This window comes from Mus caroli, unplaced genomic scaffold (genome assembly GCF_978045245.1).
Source record: "Mus caroli unplaced genomic scaffold, Mus_caroli_1 scaffold_13, whole genome shotgun sequence".
Classification (NCBI taxonomy): Eukaryota; Metazoa; Chordata; class Mammalia; order Rodentia; family Muridae; genus Mus; species Mus caroli.
In genome coordinates, this window is record NW_028227268.1 from 20,542,255 (window position 1) to 20,566,523 (window position 24,269).

Consider the following 24,269-nt stretch of genomic DNA (forward strand, 5'->3'; position numbering starts at 1 on the left):
CATTGCATACACTAGCAAGATTTTGCTGAAAGGACTCAGATATAGCTATCTCTTGTGAGACTATGCCGGGGCCTAGCAAACACAGAAGTGGATGCTCACAGTCAGCTATTGGATGGATCACAGGGCCCCCAATGGAGGAGCTAGAGAAAGTAACCAAGGAGCTAAAGGGATCTGCAACCCTATAGGTGGAACAACAATATGAACTAACCAGTACCCCCAGAGCTCGTGTCTCTAGCTGCATATATAGCAGAAGATGGCCTAGTCGGCCATCAGTGGAAAGAGAGGCCCATTGGTTGTGCAAACTTTATCTGCCTCAGTACAGGGGAACGCCAGGGCCAAGAAGTGGGAGTGGGTGGGTGGCGGAGTGGGTGGGGGAGCGTGTGGGGACTTTTGGGATAGCATTGGAAATGTAAATGAAATAAATACCAAAAAAAAAAAAAAAGTATGTGAAATCACCTTTAATCCCAGCACTTGGGAGGCAGGGGCAGGTGGATTTCTGAGTTCGAGGCCAGCCTGGTCTACAGAGTGAGTTCCAGGACAGCCGGGGCTATACAGAGAAACCCTGTCTTAAAAAAAAAAAAAAAAGACAAAAGTATATGAAACCAAGCTGAGCACGGTCTACCAGCCCAAATAAGGATGTGAAGCAGTCACCATGGCACCCTTCCGCTGTGCCATCCAAAACATCAAGTCATCTTGCTAAATGAACAGGAGGATAAAAGGCCATTTTAAAACTCAGATTATTGTTTTTGTCCAACACAAAAAATATAGAGGATAAGGTGGGTGTGCACACCTTTAATCAAAACGCAGGAGAGATGGTAGCAGGCAGATGGCTCCGAATTCCAGGCTAGCCTGGGCCACATAGGAAGTTCCAGGCTAGCTAGGGTTACATGGTGAAACCATGTCTTAAAAAACAAAAATAAGGGCTGGAGAGATGGCTCAGTGGTTAAGAGCACTGACTGCTCTTCTGAAGGTCCTAGGTTCAAATCCCAGGAACTACATGGTGGCTCACAACCATCCATAATGAGATCTGACGCCCTCTTCTGGTGCGCCTGAGGCTTAAAAAAAAAAAAGCTGTTTGTGCTGCCAGCATTCCTGCCAACATGGACATTCCTTGCACTTGACTGGACCTTCTGCAGGAAGTGTGGCATGCACCAGTCCCACAAAGTGACACAGTATAAGGACAGTATTGCCGGGCGTGGTGGCACACACCTTTAATCCCAGCACTCGGGAGGCAGAGGCAGGCTGATTTTTGAGTTCGAGGCCAGCCTGGTCTAAGAGTGAGTTCCAGGACAGTCAGGTCTACACAGAGAAACCCTGTCTCGAAAAAACAACAAAAAAAAAGGATAGTATTATCCGTGTGGTATGGCAGGAAGCGGTCAGTGGCTGCAGTGAGCAGACCACTCCTTTAAAAAAAAAAAAAAAAAAAGATTTATTACTTACAGGTGGTTGTGATGAGCCACCATGTGGTGCTGGGATTTGAACTCAGGACCTTCAAAAAAGCAGTCAGTGTTCACCCACTGAGCTATCTCACCAACCCTGGTAGACTATTCCTATTTTACACAGAAAGGCTAAAGCTACAAAGGAGGTTGTCCTGAGATGTAAGCCTTGAGCCCCAGATCTAACAGTAGTGGCGTTTGTTTTGTTTTTCAAGACAGAGCTTCTCTGTATAGCCTTAGCTGTTCCGGAACTCACTTTGTGAACCAGGCTGGCCTTGAGCTCATAGATCTGCCTGACTCTACCTCCCAAGTTCTGTGATTAAAGGAGTGAGTCACCACTGCCCAGCATAAATCTTTTTTTTTGTTTTTGTTTTTGTTTTTGTTTTTCGAGACAGGGTTTCTCTGTATAGCCCTGGCTATCCTGGAACTTACTCTGTAGACCAGGCTGGCCTCGAACTCAGAAATCCCCCTGCCTCTGCCTCCCGAGTGCTGGGATTAAAGGCGTGCGCCACCACGCCCGGCGCCCAGCATAAATCTTGCTTCTGTTTTGAAATGGGAGTGTGCAGCTGAGAAAGCTTACACTCCCCATCCACTGTTTTGTAGGTGGGGGATTACTGGACTGCACCACTATGCTTGGCAGAATTTAAAATGATTTTAGTTGTGGGGATTGAGAGATGGTTCAGCAGTTAAGAGCAGTACAACTGTTGATGCAGGGAGCCCAAGCTGTTCCCAGCACCAACAGCAGGCAGCTCACAACCTCCCGTAACTCCTGCTCCAGGGGATCCAGGAATTCAGAACTATTGCTCAAGGAACACAACAAAGAATTGTGTATGTGCAGGGCTACATGTGACAAGGAGAAGGAGAGGCATGAAGCTGCAAGGGAGAAAAGGGGTGTTAGGGCTCACCAGGAGAGGAAAGTGGGGTGTAAAAGACAGACCTCTGAGGAGGGGAGAATGGGGCTTCCAGAACCGCAGTAGAGTTGGACAATTTGTGAGAATGGATACAGAGGGAACGGTGGCATGAAGTCTGAAGTCAGAAACCAGTCAGAGCTAGGAGAACTGGGCTTCTGATGGTACCCGATGAGCCCAGAGACCCGTAAGATGGACTCCCGAAAGCTTTGCATGTGGGTGTGGAGAGCGGGTGCATTTGAACACGATAGGATAAAAAAGAAAATATTCTAATCGCTATGGCTCTACTACAAGAATGAAGTCAAAGGATGGACCAGACTTAAGTTCCTGTTGTTGCATTCCTTCTAGGCTCCGCCCAACGGTTACCTAGCAACAGCCAGGAGGCCTGCTTGCTGTGAAAGGGAGTTTGGGCCCTCCTCTCTTCTCTCTTCCTAACCTCTTTTTCCCCTCTCTTCCCTTCTCTCTCTCTCTCTCTCTCTCTCTCTCTCTCTCTCTCTCTCTCTCTTTCTCTCTCTCTCCCTCTACTCCCTTATCAACTCCCCTTCCCATGCTCCCAAATAAACTGTCTTCTATATTATACCCGTCTTATGGCTGGTCCCTTACGGGGAAGAAATGCCTCAGCATGGGCCCGCCGGGCACCCCCACCCCACCCTCCACCTCACCATACCTCGCTCTACAAAACATATCCTGGTCTTTTTATAAAACACATTTGTGTCTCTTGACTTGAAGAAAGGGGTCAGGGAGAGAAGAGAGTCAGAGAGACTGAAGGGGCAGAGAGAGCGAGAAGGGGTCAAATATCCCCTTTTATACCAAGCCAGGCCTATCTGGTTGTTGCCAGGTAACTGTTGGGCAGAGCCTAGAAGGAAGGTTAACACCAGTTCCATCTCCTTGTTCCAAAAAGCCACTTAAGGCACTATCTGCCTAGGCTCATCAGATAGTAAATTGGTAAGAACCGATACTGCCCATGACATACAAAACGCAGAGAGTTATCTGGTACAAAGACATCCTCCACAGTCAACATGTAGGGAGCACCCTGGTGTTTGCCCGTCTCCTGCTGTTCCCCATCCACCCTCCTGCAGTCAGTCAGTCTCTCACAGGCTTCTTACTCTTTTGCCTGGTGGTTCCAGGGCTGAAGTACCTTCTGGATGCTCTTGCCCCGCCCTTCCCCAGGAAGGTGTGGCCACCTCGGGCCTCAGGCGGCTCCCTGGCACGCTTTGTAGGCTCCCAGATGCTAGCATTAGTTGAGAGGGCATGCCATGTGGTGCGCGTGTGGGCGACAGACGGCAATTTTTACAAGTTTCTCCTTCTGCTGTGTGAGTCTCTCATCGAACACCAGGCGTGGTGGCAAGTACCTTCACTGGCTGAGCCATCTCACTGCCCTAGATAGGCATCTCTGAGATGTAGAGAGCAGGTCTCACTTCTAAAATAGAAGTACTTCCCGCGTTGTAGTACAGTTTTGGAGAGGATCTCTTCTCACAGAGGGCTTTTCTACCTCATGCCCCTCCTTATCTGCCTTTCTCCATACCATTGGTCAGGGTCTAGCATGTACACAGCTAGATGGCTCAGTGGTTAAGAGCACTAACTGCTCCTCCAGAGGTCCTGAGTTTAATTCCCAGCAACCACATGGTAGCTCACAACCATCTGTAATGAGATCTAATGCCCTCTTCTGGTGTGTCTGAAGACAGCTAAAGTGTACTTACATATAATTTAAAAACAAAAAACATAAAAACCACAGGCATTACATAAGTGCACAATTATACATGTGTGGTTTATTATTTTCCATTTTGAAGGGTGAGAGTTAGTACCTAGGACAGTACTCAGCCTGTGCCTGGCCTTTTGAGCTGCATTTGCTGAATGAATGAATGAATGAATTGGATGAACGTCATATGACTCAAAGTGTACAGGGCAGGCAACCCTCCCTGCTGCAACTCCCCAAGGCTTTGCCATTTCATGATCACCAATTGTCTATTTGCAGGCCGTCTTCTCTCTAACCTAGCAGCAACCCCGAGAAGGGCATGTCCTGGGTTGCAGGTTCTGAGGGTGGGGCCGATGGAGAGCCGGAGCCTCAAGCTTATTTGACTCATGCTCTGTAAGTGCCTCCCCTGTAGATATGGACTAAGCTCTGGGTGTCATCTCGATGAAGCTGGAGATGCACCTTGGAAGAGTCAAAAAAAGAAAAAAAAAATCGATCAGCAATTGTCTTATGCCGGCATTTCCCACCCCTCCCCCACCCCCACCACCGGGGAGCTTCCTTTCCGTATGTTCCATATTTGACTCTTCCAAGGTGCATCTCCAGCTTCATCGAGATGACACCAGAGCTTAGTCCATAACCACAATGAGCAAAACCATCCCAGAACTGACAGGGAATTTACATGGCTCTTCACAGCAGAAGATGGCAGCCTCTTCCAAGTATCCATCAGAACTATGAACCTTTCTTTCTGAAGAGTGGGTTTCCTTGGCCCTGGGGTAGAGGTGGCAAGCTTTTGCTGAGGCGAGCTTTTGCGAAGAGCACAGCACTGCACTGCACTGCACTGACTTAAAACAGTCTTTGTGCTTTTAACTCCAGCAGCTGTGTCTCCTAAAACAAAAAAAAACGGGTCTGGGTGAGGTCTTTTTGGTTTCTGACCTCAGAGAGCAAATTTTACAGATGGAAAGGTCACAGACTGTTTCAGCAGAGAGGAGTCCGTTGGCCTGCATTCCTCTGTGAGGGAGGGCTCTGGGCTGGAGCTCCCCACTAACTTCCTGAGCCTTAGTGTCCTGTTGCCTTAGCTCCATAGGGCGTGGGACCCTGAGCTGCCATTATCAGTGCCCTCCACGGGTGGTTGGATACCAGGTTTTCTTCAGATACTTCAGTCTCTTCTCTGGTGTACCATTTATGGACGCTTCATGACCACACCAGGCCTCTATTCATTTTTTTTCCCCTTCTGCATTCAAGCTTCTGCCTAGGCTCTGTGATAAAACTGTATTCATCTCAGCAGTCAATCATGCCTGCAGGCTGAAGGCTCCATACAGTTCCCAAAGTCTAGTGCGTCTGGGTTGATGAACCTATACTAGAAGTAATGTCTGCCCCCCCGCCCCCCCAGCTCCATACTCCACGGAGCCCGCCCCGCCCACCTTCCCTGTGTGCTGTCATCTGCTCCCTGAACTCTGGGTAATGCAGTAGTGGGCATTTTCCTGGCCCCCATGATTCATCCTAGCAAGTGATCAACCCTGAGGTGGCCGTCTAGCTGGTAGGATGCACAAGTGACAACCTGGACTGTTACTGCCACCTCAACAGGGCCATCCGGTAGAGCTGAGCCCTTATCTGAGCAGTCTGACCCTGACTCCACCCTGACTCCAGTTACAGCAAAGTCCAGCAGATTCTGGGACCCCCTGCTGGTGTGTGCCCAGAGAACTCAAAAGTTGCTTGGCATGGGACGACCTCCCGACCCCCAGTTGGTGTCAGAAAGACTGAGAATGAGTGAAGTAGCAGAAAAAAGGGGTGCTTACCCTATGTTCAGGTAGTTTAAAAATGAGCTCACAAATTCTAGGACCCCCTTTTCAAAAGATGGCATCTAGTGGTTCCTTCCCTTGGATGGGTGCTTGATTTGCCTTCCCTTGGATAGGTGCTTGATTTGCCTTCCCTTGGATGGGTGCTTGATTTGCCTTCCCTTGGATGGGTGCTTGATTTGCCTTCCCTTGGATGGGTGCTTGATTTGCCTTCCCTTGGATGGGTGCTTGATTTGCCTTCCCTTGGATGGGTGCTTGATTTGCCTTCCCTTGGATGGGTGCTTGATTTGCCTTCCCTTGGATGGGTGCTTGATTTGGTCCCTGGCTTCTAACCATTCACATGCTGATAGAGAAGTGAGGGGCCTTCTGAAGCTAGGCCATAAACCTCTCCTCTTCCTCCTCCTCCTTCCTCTTTCTCTTTTGCCTCTCCCTCTTCCACCTCTTGTGCCACCATCATCATCCCATAGCCCGTGGTCAGGAACTAAGGCCTGCCCTTAACTATCGGCAGCCAGCCATGGGAGGGAGCAGACCATCTTAAACGTGGATCCTGCAGCCTCAGTGAAGGCATCCGATTGCCACAGCCCTGGAAGGACTCAAGGACCTTGTGAGAGATGCAGAGCTACTCCTCAGAGTCCAATAGATACCGATTGTGTAGATTAGGTGCTTGCTATTTTAAACTGCTTTTGGTGTGACATTAGTCTCTTACAGAGACTTATAGCCCTCTCAGCCGCTATAGCAATGATGACTGACAGGGAATGAATGGGGATTTGGCCCCAGCCTGCAGATCAGCACTTGCATAGAATTCCTTGCCACACCAGCATCTCGGTGACTTTCCTAGGCACTAATTTCCTTGCCTCTTATCACATAAAAGGGGACACTATCATCACGTATTGTGAATCTAAGTTGGGTTGATACACATCAGAGGGGTTTAGAAATAAAATGACTATACTTCCCACCCCCAACTCCCATCCCAAGCATTCAGAGTGGGGAGCAACCTGTGTAGCAAGGTGGAGTCTCTGCAGGGTTCTGAGCCAGCAAAGGCTCTGCCCCTGTAGGCCTCCTGTCTGATGGCCCACATTCTCCTGCATGGGGCCACTTTGGGGCCAACATCAAAGCTCTGTCCTCTACCCAAGCTGGGTGGTGTCTTCTCACCGCTTAAGCTAGCAGTGGTTTACACCATGATTTCTATGCTTTTAACCAAGGCCGTCTGGTCTGTCAAGCTTTAGTGCAGCCGCATCTGGAAGGGCTGCGCTTCTCTGCTTTCACATGGTCCCCACCTTCCTTTCATCTGCTAAAACACCAACTTAATTCTCTCTTTCTCCAGGCGGCCTCTTACACTGACCCAGCACAGAACCAAGCCTCTTCCTGGTACACAGTCACAGTCACATCCAATATTGTCGGATTCTTTGTTCTGGATTTGCTGTCTATCCCTTCGCCCAGTCCAGGGGCCCCATAGCTTTCTGAAATGCTGGTCTAGACTTTGGGAAGCTCAGGCGTGCACACGTGCTTCTGTTCCTCTTGTCGGCTAGTCTTTGTGGCCAGTGCAATGTGACCAGAGTGGCTCGTGTCCTTGTCACAACATTGTAATGGAAGTGCCTAGCTCTGAGCCTGGTATAGGATTGATAGATACGAGCACGGACTGTGTTTGTTCATCTTCTTGAACCTGTAGCAGGGCAGTATAATGGAGGCTGGCTTAGCTAAGTTCTGGCCTGAAGAGATGACTAAGCAGTTAAGAGCACTGACTGTTCTTCCAGAGGTCTTGAGTTCAAATCTCAGCAACCACATGGTGGCTCACAGTCCTCTGTAATGAGGACTAGAGGGCCAGTCACTCTGCTTGGAATCATGAGCAGCCATGCTGGCCTGTGGTTCCTCAGGCATACACATCTGGGGATGGAGGCTGCTGACCATCTGTGATTGGCCATCTGTGACTGATGTCTTTGTATCACCAGGATGGCTGGCAGGATTTTTGTGATTAGTAGGGGAAGGGGGGGGGGGGCGGAGAGATGGCTCAACAGGTAAGAGTGCTGACTGTCTTCCAAAGGTCCTGAGTTCAAATCCCAGCAACCACATGGTGGCTTACAACCACCTGTAATGAGATCTGATGTCCTCTTCTGGTGGGTCTGAAGACAGCTACAGTGTACTTATTAAATCTCCTCCTCTCTTAGCTGAGCGTGGTGGCACATGCCTTTAATCCCAGCATTTGGGAGGCAGAGGCAGGCGAATTTCTGAGTTCAAGGCCAGCCTGGTCTACAGAGTGAGTTCCAGGACAGCCAAGGCTACATAGAGAAACCCAGTCTTGGAAAACCAAAAAAAAAAGGAAGGAAGAAAGAAAACAAAAGGTGGGGGGGGGTGGACTGGCGAGATGGCTCAGCTCTTCCGAAGGTCCTGAGTTCAAATCCCAGAAACCACATGGTGGCTCACAACCATCTGTACAAGATCTGATACCCTCTTCTGGTGTGTCTGAAGAAAAGAAAACAGAAGGGGAATCCTGAATTCTGCTTTGTCCTGCTTTTTCCAGCCTCTGTTAGACTTCATGTGTATTTGTTGCAGTCTGAGTTTCTATAAAAATGCTGTCTCGGACACCAGGCAGTGGTGGTGCATGCCTTTAATCCCAGCACTTGGGAGGCAGAAGCAGGCAGGTTTCTGAGTTTGAGGCCAGCCTGGTCTACAAAGTGAGTTCCAGGACAGCCAGGGCTATACAGAGAAACCCTGTCTCAAAAAAAAAAAAAAAAAAAAAAAAAAAAACATAACAAAACAAACAAACAAATGAACAAAACAAAAAAACAAAAAAAGGGAGGGGGGTGTTGCTTTAGGAAGGGTGACAAACACTGCTCTAGAAGGTTCTGAAAGAAGATGTAATCCTGACAAAGAATTCTCCAGATAGCTCAAGTGTCCCGAAGGTGAAAGGCCCCTCCTGGGACTTCTGAGGTTTCTCACTGCAAAAGATGCTGACCTCTTTGGAAACATCATTTGAAAGTGCGAATTTTTCTTTCTGAACTGTCAGCTCTCCATATATTTTGGACATCAGACTCAATGGTCCTTACTTCAGTGAGACAGAAAATAATGGTTAAAATTGTCAGTGCTAGAGTCACAGATGAGCTTGTTGCTATCACTGTATGCTGGAACCTCTTTGTGTCCTAAAAGGAGACATTATTTTTAACAACAAAGATGGGAAGGAAGAACGTGAAATTTAGCCCAGGCTGGCCTCAAACTCAGAAATCCACCTGCATCTACCTCCCAAGTGCTGGGATTAAAGACATATGCCACCACCACCCAGATCAAAACCCTGCATGTTAGCTCATGGGGAGGCTGGGGGCTCCTGTCCCAGCGCTGTCCTCACCTGACTTGGTTCCAGACTCCTCTGTTCGCCTTGGGTTTCTGTGCTCTCATTGATGTAGTTCTCAGTTTTCCACTGGTCTGTATCCCAGTCGGCCCTGGACAGCTTGAAATCTTGCTGCTGGCTGAGGAGTTTCATCAGGAGGCCTGTTCTGGAGATGAGCTTGTCACAGGACAGTTGCACTTCACTGTCAGAGCAGTCCATCTTCAAAGTCCTGATAACGTGAGAGATGAGCCTTCTCACATCGTTGTTGGGGATGAGCACCCGCAGCTGCTGGTTGAGATGAGATTCAAACTGTTCTCCTGGTGTCATTGGCGATGGGTAAGCAAATTCTTCGAAGTGGTTGGGTGAGTCAGACCCCAAAATGAAGTGTAACTGTGGCTCCCTGGTTTGCAGAACAGGTGGAATTAAGCCTGGTATACTGGGTATAGGTATATCAGAATCTGCAGCAAGATTCTTAGCGGATTTATTTTTTGATGTAGTGACGATTTGTTCAAGAATATTTTCTTCAACATTATCTGTTGCAGCCCGATTTTCTTCAAAAGGCTTTTCTATAGAAGGCTCTGGAGCAACATATAATTCCGAAAAGGGCCTTTCTGGGTAACTCGGGTCTCCTAAAGATGAAAAGATCCCTCGTGCAGGGGAACTTACCAGGCTCCTCACTGCAGAGGATGCTGCCGGCCTCTTTGCAATCAACTGGAAATGAGATTTTTTCTTCCTAAGGTTTCAATGCCTCGCTTCAGGTTGTAAACTTGGGTTAGAACCCTTCGTTCTCTTCACATTAGCATTTGCACTTTCTAAAACGAAGATGGTGTAAGACAAGTCTTTCCGTCTGTCTATGAACTCAGGTAGAGAGTTTGTAGTGGGAGCCTTGTCCAGCAGGGGCGGTTCTGGGGAAGAAGAGAGCTCTTCCCTGTGCTCCTTTGGGAGCAAGGGCTCTGAGGGGAAGGAATGGCCCACTAACTCCCTGGGCTTCTGCTCCAGACCGAGCTGCTGCCTGTTGCGGCCCAACCAGCAGTCCACAACGTGAACGGTTCAACTGAAGATGGCAGTTTGAGCTGAAAAGAGAGGAAGCTAGACGGGGCCGGAGAAAGAACGAGGCCAAGACGATTTTATGTTCAAGGCCCCCCTTTACTAATTCCAACATTCAGTTATAAAGGAAGGGGGAGGGCTGGTGAGATGGCTCAGTGGGTAAGAGCACCCGATTGCTCTTCCGAAGGTCCAGAGTTCAAATCCCAGTAACCATATTTTGGCTCACAACCATCCGTAACGAGATCTGGCGCCCTCTTCTGGAGTGTCTGAAGATAGCTACAGTGAACTTACATATAATAAATAAATAAATCTTTAAAAAAAAAAATAAAAAAAAATAAAGGAAGGGGGAGGGAACCCGATTTCCCGCCAAGAAACTCGGGGTCCAGTAGTAGGATGAACACGTGAGTGGCTCCAAGCAGCAAAGCGACAGGGTCCAGCAGTGGGCGTGGCAGAACGAATGAGCAGGAAACTCCACCCTTGAGCAAGCAGGTTCCAGGCTGGGAGAAGAGAGACCACAGCTGCCACTCCGTTGAGGGTGGGCTCCCGAGCTGCCTGTCCTTGGAGATGCTCTCCACGGGGGTCTGGACGCTCTGCTTGGTTCACAGGCTCTTGCCACTCACATCCTTGAAGTGCCTTTTCTGTATGCTTCCTGTCCCCTTGGGGACTCTGCTCATGCTGTGGAGCCGTCTCTCTGCCTTCTCGATCTCTGCAAGACTGTCTTCCTCAGCCGGGGCAGGTTCCCATCTCTTTTCAAATATCTGCCGTTTAAATTTGGGATCTAAACGGCCTGAGCGATGCACAAGCATGGTGGTTTTCTCTTTCTCTCTGACCTCACCGATTTCTGCATCTAACAGGTTTTCTGCAAAAGTAGAGCTTACTTTTGTAGCTCAAGTTGTCAGAAGCAGATTAGTGGAGGACTCTATTGTCCTCTGCAAAGAGCCCAGGGTATCCTCTACATCTCATACAGTAGAGCAAGGCAGTGTCATGGACGGTAGCAGCATTAACGTTACATCTTCCGGATTTCCCTCTGAGAAACACAGTGATGTGTAACTTAAAGGGCTAGGAACATCACTTTCATGGTTAAGGTCAAGCTGCTCATTGATGAACCCTGAAGAGCTAAGACCACCACCTCCTTTCCAGTTCAGCAGTGAACTCAGTGCTGGTGTTCTCCATCTCCATCCTGGCCTGCAACACCTACACGGATGCTCCCAGGTTCCCTATAGATGCTTCTTTAACTGTCAACAAAGAGGAGAACGAGTTTGGTAAGACTGGCCACCTTACTGCAGACCATAGCTATAATACATCCTAGTCAAATAAATTAGGGGCAGCAATACTGGTGTGCCATTGGTGAGGGCAGATAAACTTAACCTTAATCCTGTGACGTGGTGGAGAGAGAGAGAGAGACAGAGAGAGAGTCAGTCACTGGGAAGGTAGCTGCCTACTCAGAACATTACAGTGTGCACACAGGAAGTCTCCTGAGCACAGTACATTGCCCCATCCTTCCAGAGCTGGAGGAGTAATGTTCACCTACATCTGCAGATCTCTCTTGAGAAGAGGCCCTCCCCCCCCACACACTGTCCCTTGTCACACACAGTGGATGTTGCTCTCTCCACCCCCTCCCCGTGTGCAGGGCAAGGTCAGTCTTCTGAGGGATTACAGGCAGGTAGGTACCTCTCACCCTCAGCAGGACTAAGTCCTTCACCTCCACCCAGTGTCTTCCTATGCAATCCTAGCTACTGGGGAGCTCTGATCTGATGTATCGTAGGCTCCCTCACAGAAAGTTCTTCATAGGAAAACAAATCAAAACAAAACAAAACCCATAGCATAGCCTCTTGTTCATAGATCCAGGCAGGGATCTGTGCTGTAGGTGAAGACATGTTTAATTTAGCTGGTTTATTCCTATGTGGAATTGATCAACAGAGCTATTGCACTTTCCAGATGAACCTCACCTGAAATCCTAAAACGCAGAAGCTTGGGGGCTGGAGAGATGGCTCAGCAGTTAAGGGCACTTGCTCTTCTTCTTCTTCTTCTTCTTCTTCTTCTTCTTCTTCTTCTTCTTCTTCTTCTTCTTCTTCTTTTCTTTTTTGGTTTTTGAGACAGGATTTCTCTGTGTAGCCCTAGCTTTCCTGGAACTCACTCTGTAGACCAGGCTGGCCTCGAACTCAGAAATCTGCCTGCCTCTGCCTCCCAAGTGCTGGGATTAAAGGCCTGTGCCACCATGCCCGGCTGGGCCCTTGCTCTTCTTGCAGAGAATCTGCATTTGGTTCCCAGTGCCCACACTGTGGTCCACAAACATCTGTAACTCCACTTCTAGCAGATCAGACTGGATGCCCTCTTCTGACTTCGGCTAGCACAGGCTGAACACGATACAGAGACGAGCAAACAAAGCACGCATACATGTAAAATAAAGTAGATAAAAAAGCCTCTTATGAGCCAGGCTTGGTGGCACGCGCCTTTAATCCCAGCACTCGGGAGGCAGAGGTAGGTGAATTTCTGAGTTTGAGGCCAGCCTGGTCTACAGAGTGAGTTCCAGGACAGCCAGGGCTATACAGAGAAACCCTGTCTCAAAAAAACAAAACAGCCGGGCGGTGGTGGCGCACGCCTTTAATCCCAGCACTTGGGAGGCAGAGGCAGGCGGATTTCTGAGTTCGAGGCCAGCCTGGTCTACAAAGTGAGTTCCAGGACAGCCAGGGCTATACAGAGAAACCCTGTCTCGAAAAAAAAACCAAAAAAAAAAAAAAAAAAACCCAAAACAAAACAAAACAGCCTCTTATGAAGACCACAAGACCAGAGCTACTCTGCTGTCTGTAGGGAATTGCAGGCTGGTCTCCAGTCGAGCTGAGGTCTGAACCCCGATGGTCATAATTCACCTACATGACACGGTCGGTGTTCCCTCATGCTCCTGGAACTCTGGCCCCTGCCTAAGCTACCACTGAAAGACTCTGAGAGGAGCCCCTCCCTCAGGCCACGGGATAATAGCAGACCCCCAAGACTCATGAGAGACCAAGCTTGATGCAAACCACACGAGGCTTTATTCGGGGAAAGCCAGAGCTCTGGGGACAACTCGTATCCCATGCAGGGGTAGAGGAGTAGACCTCGAGGGGAAAGGGGTCCCAGTTTTTATAGGCCCTCAGGGGGGAAAGGAGAAGGAGGGAGTAGGTGATTTCCAGATCTAAACAATGTCTATTCTCAAGAATTGGGTATGGGAGGGGTACAAGGAAAGAGTCTGGTGCAGGTGTAGCAACTCCGGATTGGCCTGGCTGTGGTTGCTGGGGAGATTTTCTGACTCTATCTTAGCAGCCAATATCACAAACACCTAGCAGTGAGGTGCAGCAGTGGGCACACACATGGGTTCAATGAACGATCAAAACATTGGCAGACACACGGGTTCAAGGAGTGGCCAGAGCATTGTGAACCTCTATTTTTCTAAATCAGTGAAGCTAGTTCTGCTAGCAATGAAATCTATCTTGCCAATTTCAGAGCTTCTGTGACCTTTTACATTCTGTCAGGATCTTTCACCACCTCCCACAGCCCCCACAAGAGAAGCATGGTCAGTAGTCATGTAAACAATGACCCAAGCTTCTGACCTTCAGGCTAAACTTCTCACCAGTTACCTAGCAACAGTGAAGACAATAAAAGGGGTGCTCAGCCCCACCTCCCTCTCTTACTCCTTTGTCCTCTCACCACTCACTTCTCTCACCTCTCTCTCTTGCCTTTCTCTCTTTCTCTCTCTCTCTCTCTCTCTCTCTCTCTCTCTCTCTCTCTCTCTCTCTCTCTCTCTCTCTGGGGGGGGGGGGGGTTGAGACACGGTTTCTCTGTGTAGCCCTGGCTGTCTTGGAACTCACTAGACCAGGCTGGCCTCAAACTCAGAAATCCGCCTGCCTCTGCCTCTGTGCTGGGATTAAATGTGTGTGCCACCACTGCTCGGCTTTCTCTTTCTCTTCCCTTTCTCTTTGTCTTCTCTCTCCTCTCTCCTCTCTTTCTCTTCAGCCTTCTCTCTCTCTCTCTCTCTCTCTCTCTCTCTCTCTCTCTCTCTCTCTCTCTCTCTCTCTCTCTCCCTTCTCTCTTCCCCCCTGCATTTCTATAATAAAGCTCTTAAACCATAGAGAGTCTCTGCTCCATCAAGACCCACTGCGCACTCTCACAGGTGTTGGGAACCTCTTCCCTATTCCTTCTCTCTCCTATAACCCCAGGGCTACAGGGTGTGGCCTTGGGGTCCCTTGTCAAGGGCTGCCCCTTCTCCACCCTCCTGCAGTGTGGGTCAGAGGCTTAGATAGATCTCCACCTGGGGGCTGTGTGGAAAGCGCCTGGCAGTCTCTCTGCGTCTGCCTGCCCAGAGCACAGGAACTCTGGCCGGACGTGGCATATTTCTCCTCCCCACTTTTCCCAAGGGCCCTCAGGGCCCTCCTTTATTTTGTTCCCAACAGCTGTCCATTCCTTATTGTTCCAGTTTCGAGTGAGAGTCACACCAAGCTTTTGACAGCACAGGAGTCAAGCATGTGTGTCTTGCGGGGATAGGTTCCTTTCCTGAGAGAATTAGGATTATTTAATGTGTTTGGATGTTTTGTGTCTGTGTGTATATGTGTACCATGTGCATGCCTGGTGCCCAAGGAGGCCAGAGACGGGATCAGATCTGCTGGAGTTACAGACCACTGTAGGCACCGTGTGTGGATGGGAGCCCAGCCTGGGTCCTCTGCAAAAGCAACAAGTGCTGTAAACTGTGTGGCTGTCTCTTCAGCCCCATTCCTTAGTTTTTAATAATATATATTTTCCTGCCAATTTGAAGTTCCTTGAAAGCATGGGGGGTTTCAGAGCAAGGAAAATAGTTGAGCAAACTCAGATGTTTATAAAACAAAGAGGTGGTTGGTATCCATGGTCTCTGGCCCTTTTATGAAGAGAAACAGGGGAGGGGGAAGGGGGTGGACAGAGGGGAGGTGGGAGGCAGGGGCTGGGAGGGGAAGGGGAACTCCAGTCAGGATGTAAAATAAATAAAATTAAATTTAAATTTAAAAAAATTAAGAGGTGGGGAGTGGTAGGAAAGTGACTGTTTTGGAAGAAGTGGGGTTTGGGCATGGCTGACCCCTCTTTGTAAGTCACACACAGTGTTACCATTTTGTAACCAGAATACTGGAGCTGGCACAGCTAGAAACCATAAAGGCCAATCACCTCAGCAGAGACATTTGTTTCCCTTTTCTCTTTAAACTCATTTTTACTTTATGTGCACTGGCGTTTTGCCTGTACGTATATCTGTGTGAGGGTGTCAGGGTCCCTAGAACTCCAGTTGCAGACAGTTGTGAACCACCACGTGGTTGCTTGGAATTAACTGGAGTCCTCTGGAAGAGCAGTCTAACTGCTGAGCCATTTCTCCTGCCCTCTTTTTCTTTCTCTTTTTTCTTTTTCTTTTCTTCTCTTCTACTTTTCTTCCTTTCTTTCTTTCTTTCTCTTTCTTTCTTCCTTTCTTATATTTTTTTGAGACAGACTTTATGTAGCACTGGCTGGTCTGAAATTTACAGGCCTCAGTTCATAGATATCTGCCTGTCTCTGCCTCTTGAGTACTGGGGTTAATTTAAAGGCTTGTACCACCAACCCAGCCAATAGTTGAATTTTGAAACTGTGACTCTGTTGAGAAGTCAATGATCTGAAAAGGAAGTAGATTAACACCCTGAAAAAAAACAAAAACAAAACCTTCCCAGTGGCTGTGGCCTCCCTTCCCCCCAGCCTGGAACCTGCCTGCTCAAGGGTGGAGCTACCGGCTCATTCGTCCTGCCACGCCCACTGCTGGAACCTGCCTCTGCTGCCTGGAGTCACACACGTGTTCGTCCTGCTACTGGACCCTGAGTTACTTGGCGGGAAATTGGGTTCCCTCCCCCTTCCTTTATAAACTGAGTGTCTGGAAATATTAAATTGAGTCTTGATCAGAGTCTTGTCTTGACTTCATTCTTTTCTTCCGCCCCGTCTAGTTACCTCTCTTTCAGCCTGAACTGCCATTTTCAGTTGAACCGTTCGTGTTGTGGACCGCGGGCGGGCCGCAACAGTTGGCGCCAGAACTGGGACCTGAAGAATGGCAGAGGGATGTTAAGAGAAACGACTGCTGTGTGGAGCTCCACAAGAAAGGAAAGGATCTTCGTATCGGAGGAGCATCGGAGCAACGGACAGGTACACATGCTAGCGCTAGCCTAAAAAATTTCAGTTTTGTAAAGTGTTGCTGAGGATGCGGTAGGATACGAATCAAGTTTGAAGCAGTGCTGACCCAACACTGTTTCTGCTTGGGGTCAGCAGTTTCGTTAATCGGAACTAGATACGGAGACAGGCGGTGTGCCGCAGTTTTTTAGAAAACTGCTTAGGTGGAAGAAAGAAGGGTTCAAAATCATGGATCAGGCGATTGTGTTTAGTTTTCAGGAGTTGCTTAAGGAAAAAGGAGTAAGGCTTGAAGTACAATTAGTCAGAAATCTTTTAGATAAGATAGATAGCTGTTGTCCATGGTTCAAAGAAGAAGAAACGATAGATTGTGGAACCTGAGAGAAAGTTGGTGAGGCCCTGAAGCGAGTTAAAGTTTGAGATTAAGCTTCAGAGGCTGAGTCTCTTAAGATATTTCTAGTTTAGATAATGATAAATGTGGTTCCTATCCTAAATAGTAAAATTTAAGATAAGATATAAAGCAATGCCTCTTTATTAAAGCGTTAAAGCTTGCTTTAATAGGTATTCATAGGTATTAATTGATATCCAAACTTCGTAATATGATAGTAATGCTTCTAATATTGATTTTAACAGTGATAAATTGTTTTAAACATAGGTTTTGCTTTCCCAAAGTTGTAGGTATTATCCTAACCTTGCACAAAAACTTAAAAATTATGGTTAAAACTGCCATTGTTCCATTGACTGCAGCTTGCAGTTTGATTGCAAATTTAAGATTAATGCTCAGATTAAAAAGTATTTTACCTTTGAGTCAATACAGGGCTCTGGGCAGTCCCAGAGCGGCTTGTGGCCCTTTCTTTTGTTTTGCAAACAATGCCTAAAAAAGTTTTTCCCTGTGTTCAAGAAAATTTCTTTTTAACAGTGTTACAGATCTATTCAGATGTTTAAAATAATGCTTAAATTCAAAGATTTTTGCTTCTAGTAAACTGGTAATCACTAGAAAATTTTGCCTCTATGTATGGCTAATATAGCTTTACATTATGTAAGAAAAATGTTTATTGTTTCTGCTTCTTTACAAGAAGCCAAAAGTTTTAATCTTTCAGTATATATTGTTTCCTAAGTGGAAAGTATTTTATTAACTAATGCTTCTCAAGGGAAGTTTACCTTAAATCCTTGCTCTCACCCAAAAGATTCAGAGACAGTATCCTTTTGTTATTTGGTGTTTTGGTTTGCTGCAAGGGGTTTTGCAGGAAATAAAGAAAGCTTTTATAATTGTTGTTAATTGGTAATTAAAAATTAGTTGTGCCCAAGACAATTCTTTGGCCAGAAAAAACATTATTGTAAAGTCATTTTTCTCATCCTCCCAGCCGATCGTTTGGCCCACGTGGGCCCAACTAGCTGCTGTGGAGCGGAGTCTTAAGACACACAGTTGCCCCTATTCCAGCACAAATAATCTAGTTGTGTACTGTAGATGGTGTTTTAAAATGCTGAACAATCAAACCTTAATTTATATATTGATAGTCAATGCTGTATCTCTGAGCTCATAATTACTTAAAATTGTTCGTCCCTCAGATACTATTAATTCTCAAATTTACAATTGTTTATACATATTTTTAGTTAATAAATAAATTATGCACGTGTGACTCTTAATAACTTTTCTAGCCTTCTAGTTACAACCGTTCCTTAAAAAAAAAAATAATTGAAAGTGCAATTAGTCACTGCCCCTTTACAGCCAAATATTTAAAATGTTTTGTCCAACAAGTTATTAATTCAAAAGGTTAGATATTGTAAAATTTTAAACTTTAACCTCTTAAAAGACAAAAGAGAGAAATTGTATCCCCATATATACTATTTAGTGCATTTCCATGCACACTATTTAAAACATACCTTTATTTTCAAAATTTGAGATTAAAATGTCAAATTTAATAAATGCTTTTTAGTATCTTAAAAGGATCTACTTATTGGCTTATAGATTGATCCTAAAACAGCTACCTTATTAGGAAAGGGAAAAACAGGTTCTCTCCACAGAACTCTACAGAAGCATATTGGTAATTCGTGTGCTGAGCTGACAGGTAAGTTAACTCAGTGTCCTGATTAAAAGTACTAAGAGATTAAATTCATGTTTTAGATCCATCCTTGCTTGTCATTTTTCCAGTTTAGACTAGCTTCTAGCCTTTTAACTTTATGGCAATAGTACATCAGAGACTGTATATTCAGACTTAGTAAAATTAGTCATTTAATAGAGTCATAATGATTTTTCACTCTTCTTCAGTGTGACCAGCCATTCTAACTCAATCTTAGACTGGTCTAATATTCAGTTCAATTATTAGAGATTCCTATATTCTAAATTACCTAGCAAAGTTAATTCAAAGCGTATCCCCCAAAGTCACCAAAGGCTCATCTTGCCTTTACCTTATTTGTCCTAAACTTTTTGCAAACTGACATTAAAGGTCAGTCTGCAGCGGAACGCCACTGGCACCCAGTTACTTCTAATTCTTATGCATTGGTAAAATGGAAGGACGCCCTGACTAATAAATGGAAGGGTCCAGATCCAGTTCTAATCTGGGGAAGAGGCTCGGTTTGTGTTTTTTCACGAGATGAAGATGAAGCACGGTGGCTACCAGAGAGATTAATTCGTCAGGTAAACACAGATTCTGTCTCTCCTCGTAAGTATCATTCTAAAGACTAAAATTCCTCTTGAGCTGGGAGTGGAAGCTCTCAAAAAACACTGTTTCCTCTGAGCCAATTCCCCTACAAGAGGCCGGAGATTAACTTTAGCTTTACAATTTGCATCTAAATAAAGTACCTTGACTTCTCTGAACAGAAAATTTACATTGCTACACTCTCATTGTTTAGAATTCTTCCTTCTCTCAAGCAGGTCAATCTACATTCTCCGGTTCTCCGCCCCGCCCCTACGAGCAAACAGGTGGTTCTGCTAATCTCCCTTCCAGGGACATCCCAGCATGTGGCTTTTCAGTCTAAGATAAGATTTAGATTTACCAGGAGAGCTAGGGAAGTAGAAATTTCATATATATTTACAAAGATTAGTTCTTATTTTGATAGATATAGGCTTAGTCCCTTAGCTGGCCTCTGGCTTTTCACCCTTGCTGTTACTGCAAGGTGTCCTTAGTTCCTCAGGCTACTGGGAATAACAGAGATGAAGAGGAAAGACTTTCAGCTCCTAGTTTAACCAAAATTAATGGTGTTAATACTAACATAATTCTTGTCTAGGCCTTGCTAAATCTGAGGTTGACAAGTCTCATATAGAGACCTCGCAATAACTCAGAATTGCGATACTGATTCATAATCATATGAATACGGTATGGGTACCGCTTGGCGCAGGAGATCACTGCGGAGGGAAGGTCCAGTTTGACCGTTTCTGAGTTCCCTGTGCGACACACCTGATTTGACGGAGGTTGGTATCCGATTCCAGCTAAAAACCAAAAATACTTAAGGCTCTGCCTCCCCTCCCCAAAAGATACCAAGAGCCACAGATGTGAGTCGTTACAATGCTCACGGGAGGAATCAGGCTAATGTCCACCCAAGTCAAGGTTAAAGGCCCACTCATCTATGGATGAGAAAATCATTTGATCACCTCTGTTAAGCATTGCCTATTTAAACTTAATTAATAGGGGGGAGAGAGATTGGAGACCTTGCTGTTGTAAGAGCAGGCCCTTCACTGCCTCCCACCCAAAAAAAAATAAAAAAGCCAATTGGCCTTGTACTAAAGAGCTGGTCTTAACCCCTTCTCCCTGTTCCCCAAAATTGCAGAGGATTATCAGTTCAGTGTTATTCTAAAATTGTTTAGTTAAACTCAGCCAGGGTTCCAACGCCCTACTTAAAAGGCAAACAGGTAGCTACCTATTCAGCACTAATTAGCATTATAAAGTCAGAGCCTACAGCCCAGTGCTGCTATTCAGTCAGTGCTTTTAAGACAGTCTCAGCCAGATACAGTTTTTTTTCTTTAGCCCTAGGAACTCAGGCAGAACTATTGAACATAGATAATTTTTCTGCCACAGGCCACCCCCTTTTTTTTATTTTTGTTTTGTTATCTAATGGGGGGAAATGTGGCCTCCCTTCCCCCCAGCCTGGAACCTGCCTGCTCAAGGGTGGAGCTACCGGCTCATTCGTCCTGCCACGCCCACTGCTGGAACCTGCCTCTGCTGCCTGGAGTCACACACGTGTTCGTCCTGCTACTGGACCCTGAGTTACTTGGCGGGAAATTGGGTTCCCTCCCCCTTCCTTTATAAACTGAGTGTCTGGAAATATTAAATTGAGTCTTGATCAGAGTCTTGTCTTGACTTCATTCTTTTCTTCCGCCCCGTCTAGTTACCTCTCTTTCAGCCTGAACTGCCATTTTCAGTTGAACCGTTCGTGTTGTGGACCGCGGGCGGGCCGCAACAAGTGGCAGGCATGATGGTGCATGCCTTTGATCCCAACATCTGGGAGTCAGAGGCAGGCAGATTTCTGAGTTCCAGGACAGTCGGGACTACACAGAGAAACCAGGTCTTTTTTTTTTTTTAAGATTTATTTATTTATTATATGTAAGTACACTGTAGCTGTCTTCAGACACACCAGAAGAGGGAGTCAGATCTTGTTATGGATGGTTGTGAACCACCATGTGGTTGCTGGGATTTGAACTAAGGACCTTTGGAAGACCAGTCGGGTGCTCTTACCTGCTGAGCCATCTCACCAGCCCCCGAGAAACCAGGTCTTAAAAAGAGAAAACAACAACAAAACAAACAAAAAACAAGCAAGCAAACAAACAAGTAGTCAGGCCCCTTAGGGACTAGAAGGCCTACTTTTAGTGCTCCTATGAGGCTCGTTTCTCTCCTACTTCTCTAAATCCCTGTGCTTAAAAGAATCATCTATTTGTTTAAATACAGGCTAATAAAGTATATACTTCTGGACCTATGTATACAGGATTAAAGTTAATCTTTCAGGACTTGTGAAATAACTCAATGGATACAGTCACTTGCCACTCAAACCTGACAAGCTGCGTTCAATCCTAGGAACCCACTTGGTAGATACAGAGAACCAACTCCCCAGCTCAGTTCTTCTCACCTCCGTTCCCCTCACTTCAGTCCCTCAGTTCTGACTCTTCTCTTTCTCTTCAGCCCTTAAACATCTTTCAGAATACACGATCACATGTTACAAAGTTCACTACAAGTTCACACAGAAAATCACATCATAAATTGAAATAGAAGTTTACAACGGTGAATGTTTACATGCATAGCCATTAGGAGTAATTATCTGGCCAAACATTTATCACCTGTCTCAGCTCCACAGGTTCACCGAAGGTTTAAAACCATAACTAAGGTATAAGTGAAGTTATATATAAACACAGTTAATATTTTCTCTTTTTTTTGGTTTTTCAAGACAGGGTTTCTCTGTGTAGCCCTCCCTGTCCTGGAACTCACTCTGGAGACCAGGCTGGCCTCGAACTCAGAAATCCGCCTGCCTCTGTCTCCCAAGTGCCCAAGTGCTGGGATTAAAGGCGTGCGCCACTACCACCCAGCTCTTCTTTTTTTTTTTAATTTATTAATTTTTATTTATATGAATACATTGTTGCTTGTCCCATTATGGCTCCTGACACTCATGAAGTGGGTATGGTGGGACACGCCTGTAATCTCGGCACAGGAGAGGTTGAGACCACGGAACCACAAGTTCAAGGTCATCCTTGGTGCCATCACAAGTCTGAGGCCAATCAGACTACATGAGATGCTGTCTCAAAAGAACATTATATGTACTCTTTGAGCCTCCACACCTCAGGGATTAGAGTGTGAAGACTGGCAGAACCATAACCCACACCCTCATCCAGCAGGGGGTCACACATCTCTCCCACCCAGCATTTTTATGTTCTTCTTTAAATAAATAAATCTTTTTTTTTTTTTTTTTTTTGGTTTTTCGAGACAGGGTTTTTCTGTGTAGCCCTGGCTGTCCTGGAACTCACTTTGTAGACCAGGCTGGCCTGGAACTCAGAAATCTGCCTGCCTCTGCCTCCCAAGTGCTGGGATTAAAGGCGTGCGTCACCACGCCCGGCTAGATTTATTTATTATATGTAACTACTTTGTAGTTGTCTTCAGACACTCCAGAAGAGGGCATTGGATCCCCTTTACAGATGATTGTGAGCCACCATGTATGTGGTTGTTGGGAATTGAATTCAGGACCTCTGGAAGAGCAGTCAGTGCTCTTAACTGCTGAGTCACCTCTCCAGAGCCACAGCAAGCAGTTTCAAGGTTTTCAAGGAGCCCTCCATCTGATCTAGGATCTCCTAGTGAGTGGTAGAAAGCTGTGTTTCCACAGACAGCCCTGTAGCTGCAGCCTGGGCCCCTTGTTGAGGTGGCAGATTCACTGGAGTCTGGGCTGGAGCCTGCTGTTGGCTTGGAGTAGGCTGAGCTTCCTTGCCTGCCTCTGATGTTATCATATCCTTGATATATGCAGGATACACTGTCATGAACTGACCAACGGCACCTACCTCATCAATATTCATGTTCGTGCTCCGAGTTGAGAAGTGGGTGGTAGAGCCCCTGGAACTGAAGTTACTGTCAAACCGAGCACCACCTGCGAGAGCAACAAAGACTCTTAACTCCTGAGCCATCTCTCCAGCCCCATAACAACTTAAGAATACCCAACTCGGGCTGAGAAAGTATCTCAAAGGATAACAAACTGCTCCCTTCCATTGGAGCTCTACCTGGGACACTTCCAACATCCGCTTCACCTCTAACCTCCACAAATGACGTATAATCCACCCACCTTCAACACCACACCACGCATATTGTTCTGGTCGATGCTTTTGGATGCAGTCTGATGTATAAGCACATCTAATTTGGTCTCGTTTGCCCTTCCAAATCTTTATGTTTTTGACACTGAAACATTTGACAGTGTCCAGGACTTTCGACCTAGGGTTTGCTGGAGGCCAATGCGGGGCGGCTCTGCATGCTGTGCTTACCCAGCGCCACTCCTCGCTCCTCCGTGGCGGTGGCGGTTGATAACTGTTAGCAGTGAGCAGGTCCCGAGGAGGCAGGAGGCAGAGGAAGCACGTGGGATTTGGGATGCTTACGCCCAGGCCTGCACTCTTGGTGGGCGGGGCCTCTCTCTCCTCCCTCTCTCTCCTCTCATGATTCCCCCCTTTCCCTCTCCCTCTCCCCCTTCCCCCACCCCACTGGTTTCTCTTCTTCCTCTTCTCCTTTCATTTCTATACAATCTCAGGACGTAGTGAGACCAGAATCTGGACCTGGCATTACACAGACCACAGAGATCGGCTGCCTCTGATGATGTGAACCACATCTGGATCCCGGGCACCTCTCTTGATTTTACTTTCCACAATCTTTTTTTATTTTTTTTATTTTGAAGGGTGAAGGAGGGAACAGGGTCTTGTGTAGCCAAGGAAGACCTTGAATTCACGATCTTCCTGATTGAGTAAATGAATGGAAGAATGAAGTACGAGTACCTGAGTTTGGACCCCAGCACCGACATAAAAGTTGGGCATGCCATGATGAATCTGTAACACCACCGATCAGCGTGGTGACAGTTGGATCCTGAGGACTCACTGCCTAGGTGGTTAAGCCAGAGCAGCCAGCCCAGGTTTCTCTGAGAGACCTGGTCTTCAAAATAAGATGAGCCGGGCAGTGGTGGCGCTCGCCTTTAATCCCAGCACTGGGGAGGCAGAAGCAGGTGGATCTCAGAGCTTGAGGCCAGCCTGGTCTACAGAGTGAATTCCACAACAGCCAGAGTGACACAGAGAAACCCTGTCTTGAAAATGGAAGAAAACATGGGGCTGGTGAGATGGCTCAGTGGGTAAGAGCACCCGACTGCTCTTCCAAAGGTCCAGAGTTCAAATCTCAGCAACCACATGGTGGCTAACAACCATCCCTAAAGCGCCCTCTTCTGGAGTATCTGAAGACAGCTACAGTGTACTTTAAATAAATA

At 46.7% G+C, this 24,269-nt stretch overlaps 1 pseudogene across 1 annotated transcript; it reads right to left on the reverse strand.

Moving 5' to 3' along the window:
• Positions 1-4,766: 4,766 nt before the first annotated feature.
• LOC110304563 (uncharacterized) lies at positions 4,767-23,834 on the reverse strand (annotated as a pseudogene). The gene is made up of 4 exons (XR_015044831.1): positions 23,791-23,834; positions 23,094-23,332; positions 22,816-22,901; positions 4,767-4,922 (listed from the first exon to the last, which is right to left on the reverse strand). The product of XR_015044831.1 is annotated as an uncharacterized LOC110304563 (transcript).
• Between the last annotated feature and the right edge of the window lie 435 nt (positions 23,835-24,269).